The sequence below is a fragment of the Silene latifolia genome, chromosome 7, assembly GCF_048544455.1.
Source record: "Silene latifolia isolate original U9 population chromosome 7, ASM4854445v1, whole genome shotgun sequence".
Classification (NCBI taxonomy): domain Eukaryota; kingdom Viridiplantae; phylum Streptophyta; class Magnoliopsida; order Caryophyllales; family Caryophyllaceae; genus Silene; species Silene latifolia.
Window position 1 is genome coordinate 35094142 of NC_133532.1, and position 4578 is coordinate 35098719.

Sequence of the window (4578 nt, forward strand, 5' to 3'; positions counted from 1 at the left end):
GCATATGATTCATGATTGGACATGCGCATGATTATTCTAATGGCGGAAACATTAGCAACTTTTAATCATGTCATCAACTATATTTAGGTTCAAGGAACGACCATGACTGCTAATGGCAATTCCATTTTCATTCACATGAATAACCTAATGTGTATGTTGATTCGATGTGTATTTCTTAATACTAATCCAATATCTCTTAATGTAATTGGATTCATCATAGTCCATAATCATCCAGAATTGAAAACTCAAATACTTCTTTGTGAAAGAAGATATTAGCTCGTCATTCCTAATGAGTAATGAGTTGTAAACATTCAACGGATGATAGCTCCCACTAAATTCCATGTCTTTACATGATAATTTCTAAACTCCCACTTAATTCCACATGTTTCGAAATTGATTACTCAATTGAAAACATTTTCAAAATTGGAATGTATGTTGCTTTGCAAAGTTATTAAGATGAAGCCATATATGTTCCCATCATATCCTTTCAAAATTCCTATTTTGAAGAGGTCTCATCTCAACCTTATGGAAAGAGATTTTAATCTCTAATTCGTACATGTCATAATGATACGTAGTAATGTCATTGTTTAAATATAAATAATATCTAATTCACGTTCTTCAAAAATATCCCTTTCAGAAGGAGGTTTAACCAATTCATTTTCATAATGTGGTTAAGTAATGACATTTGCGAGGTTAAAAACTTAGCTATTGAAGATATCGGTATATCAATCCTTGCAACTCGTTTATAACTAGTATGTTACTTTGATTCATTTAGGCTCTTAAGTAAATCTCAAGGTTGAAACTATTGGTCAAAATTTTTCATAAACTAGTCAAAACTCTTGTTAAGACTTTATATTAGTCATTTTGTACCAAAACTTTCTTTTGGTCTCCTCGTGTAGTTATCTTGAGAACATACTCTTATGATTACTTCACTTGGTCTCTTTAGTCATATAGAACTTACTTGAGACCATAGATCTCATCTATTGGGTATGCTATATAACTAGATATACCTTCATTCAAATCACTCTCTCTTGCGTAGATCTCATTTACACAAGTACACAAACTTATCTTGGTGTGAGTTGTGTCCTCATTTTTCTCCCACTCTATCTTTAGAATAAATACACTAGAGATTCAAAGATAGCATATGAGACACAAATAATGATGTTGAAGTATAAGGAGAACTATCTCATAGATTGACTAATAGTTTTAGATTTCGCAAGTGTACTTGGTGGTTGATATTCCTTTAAAAGAGTTCATAGACTCAAAATCACTTTGTAAATGATCATACACAAGCCTTAAGCATGTGGACATATAATGAATCCCGTCATTATATTTGTCTATTAGATCACTTTAAGTGAATAATCATATGTTTCTAAGAGCAAGCATTTAAATACGAATTTTAGAACAAAGGATAAAATGATAAAACGGGTGACTTGAGTTGCAAACCAAGCCACCATTATCCAAAATACAACCAATTATCCAAAATACCTTTCCATGTCGAACACGGAAACTTAAAGGTTCTAAAATCCAAAACATGATTAAAATAAGACAATAAAAAGCAAAGCTCCATGAAAGCTATTCCTAGCTTCTTGATGGTTTCTCAAGCTTGCTTTTCTTTTCCCTTGTCTTTGCTTGGTGGAGGCCCTATTTATAATAAAAAGGGAGATACATTATCACAACTTTGTATCACAATACGATAGTTGTATTAGAAACATAAAAGAAAGGATAGTCATTTACCTACTGGAGTAATCTTTCCAGCCTTAATATCACCAAGGTATTTGGAACAATTTCTTTTCCAATGTCCCATACCATTACAATAATGGCATTTATCAAGAGGACCCTTCTTGATTTTTGAAGTGCTAGCATCATTAGCCTTAGCTTTGGTGAATGTGGGAGTTTGCTTCTTACCCTTCCTCCCATTCTTCTTGAACTTCCCCTTGCTCTTAGTGCTTATGTTAAGCACATCCTTTGGTGGGTTCACATTTAACCCCATGTCCCTCTCGGCTTGCACAAGTAACTTGTGCAATTCTTCAAGAGACACATCCTTGTCTTGCATGTTAAAATTCAACCGGAATTGAACATACGCTTTGACTTTGGATAAGGAGTGTAGAATCCTATCTACAATGAGTTCTTTGGGGATTTCAACCTTTTGAATCTTCAAGGTCTCGACTAGCTCCATAAGTTTGAGCACATGAGAGCTAACCTTTTGGCCCTCTTTGAAGTCGAGATCAAAGAATGCCGCGGCCGCCTCATATTGGATGATCCGCGGAGTTTGTGAAAACATTGTCACAAGCTTGGAGTAAATCTCATTAGCGGTGCCCATTTTAAAGGCTCTCCTTTGGAGGTCCGCCTCCATCGCAAATATCAAGACATTTTTCATTGCGGCGGACTCCTTATGGTAAGCCTCATATGCTTCCCTAGTGGCGGCGGTCGACCTAGTAGTAGGTTCGGGAGGAGAGGCCTCGGTAAGGTAACGAAGCTTGTCGTCACCTTGGGCGGCTAGTTTGAGTTGGGCATCCCAATCGGAGAAATTTGACCCATTCTTTTCAAGTTTACATCGATCCATGAAGGATCGGAGCCATGATGAATTAGCGAGAGGTGTGGCGTTAGGGGTTGGTGTTTCCATTTGTTATGAGAAAAGAAGTGGTCTACAAAACAAAATAGAAGGAGTAAAACAAATGTCGTTTTAACAATAATACTCGTAAAAATTTATAATTTAAACAAGTTTTATGCATTTTTCTAGTGACCTCTACCCAACTAGATAAATGATTCCAAGACCCAAATTCATATCGACTTAGGCACGGTGGAGCCGATTCATCCTTTATCAATATAACTCGGTGGATTAACGTTTAATCGATTCTACTTTTAGAACTCTTGGTCGATAATATTACATTAACATTTATCTTTAGCCCAAAACACATTCAACAAGGGGACGGTGTGGCCGATAAAACCCTTATCGAAAAACTTTTGTTGAGTTCAATCCAAATTTCGAATAAATGTGTCCATGATCCAAACCCACATTAACTTGGGCACGGTGTGGCCGATTCATCCCTTAACAACATGAATTCGGTGGATAGACATTTATCACCCCCTTCCCCTACGTAATAAGGTTTGTACCCCGGTGTGGCCGAGTGCACTCCCTCACGAAATAGGTTTTCATGGCTTCTACTATTTGGTAAGGCTATGTCTCAATTGATTGTTTTAGCGAGAGGTCATGTCAATTAATTATCTATCATGTTTTAAGTGAACTAAAGCGGTGAACTACGATAATTGTAATTGACACGATCGATAAACTCGGTGAAAGAAGATGCATGTTTTAGTTATGGCGATTTAGCGATGCATGTGACATATAAATAAAATGCAAAACATAAAAATAAATCCTAGGATGGCCTTCCTAGAATAGAAAATCTAATTAACTATTACATATTCGGAAACCAACTCCATTGGTCCCTTGAACTTCGGTTGTGGCACGCATCTCGAGGTAACACCGTCTTTATGTATCGTCATCTTGAAGAAATCCGTCTTTGGGAACTCCGAAATAATTAAAATTACATAACAAATTACATAATTTCCTATTATACATTTGTAACTAAAATAAAATAAATCTATTAAATTACAAAACGGTGATACGAGATCACAATAAATTACAACCGAATCGATATTCCCATACATTTCGGGTAATACCAATTAAAAACTAAGGCCATACTAAGTAAAAATTACATAATTTAAAAATTACATAAATAAAATTATGACAATCATAAAGAAAATGCAGCATTATAATATGTATGAACATGCCCAATTTTATGCTAAATCGCCTTTAAATAGCCAATATCGTATATTACTCGGTTTTTACGGATTTGCGTGATTTCAACATTTTATAATCACAAAAATACATAAATTCATATTTATGCATAAGTTAATTACCCTAACCTCTTAGGACTCAAAATTTAGTCTTCACTAATTATTTGACCATAGTTAACTCATATTTCTAAAATTTGTTCATTAATGGACTTAAAATTATAAAAATAAGCTATAATCTTCAAATAAATCACAAAATTTCAAATAAATTCAAAATTTGAAATTTAAACACATGAACATTCTGGAAAAATACCATGACACTCATAATGTTTCAAAAACGTAGGTTAAAATTTCGAAATTTATCCGGAAAAACAATGTTGCGGTTTATCGGTTTTAACAAAATAATCATAAAAACATGAGAAAAATATATTCATCAACTTTTCAATCTTAGATCTGAAAAAGATAATAAAATGCAACATATTATGTTTTTCCTTAGTCATAGAGTATGTTTTATTAATATTTCACTAATTAAGTCACTATTTATGCTATTTTTCTTCAAAAAATCATAAATCATGCATAAAGACTTCAATATAGCCTATTATTTTACACACATCTTTTAAAATTACATGTGACATTATACTAAATTTCTATGACCAGATTCGAAATTTATCTCATATTAACCTATTTTTCACCTAAATCTGAATATAATAATGAAAAATCCATTTTTCGAGCATAAGAAGTCCAAAAATTATGAAAATATACAGGTCATCTCAAAATAAT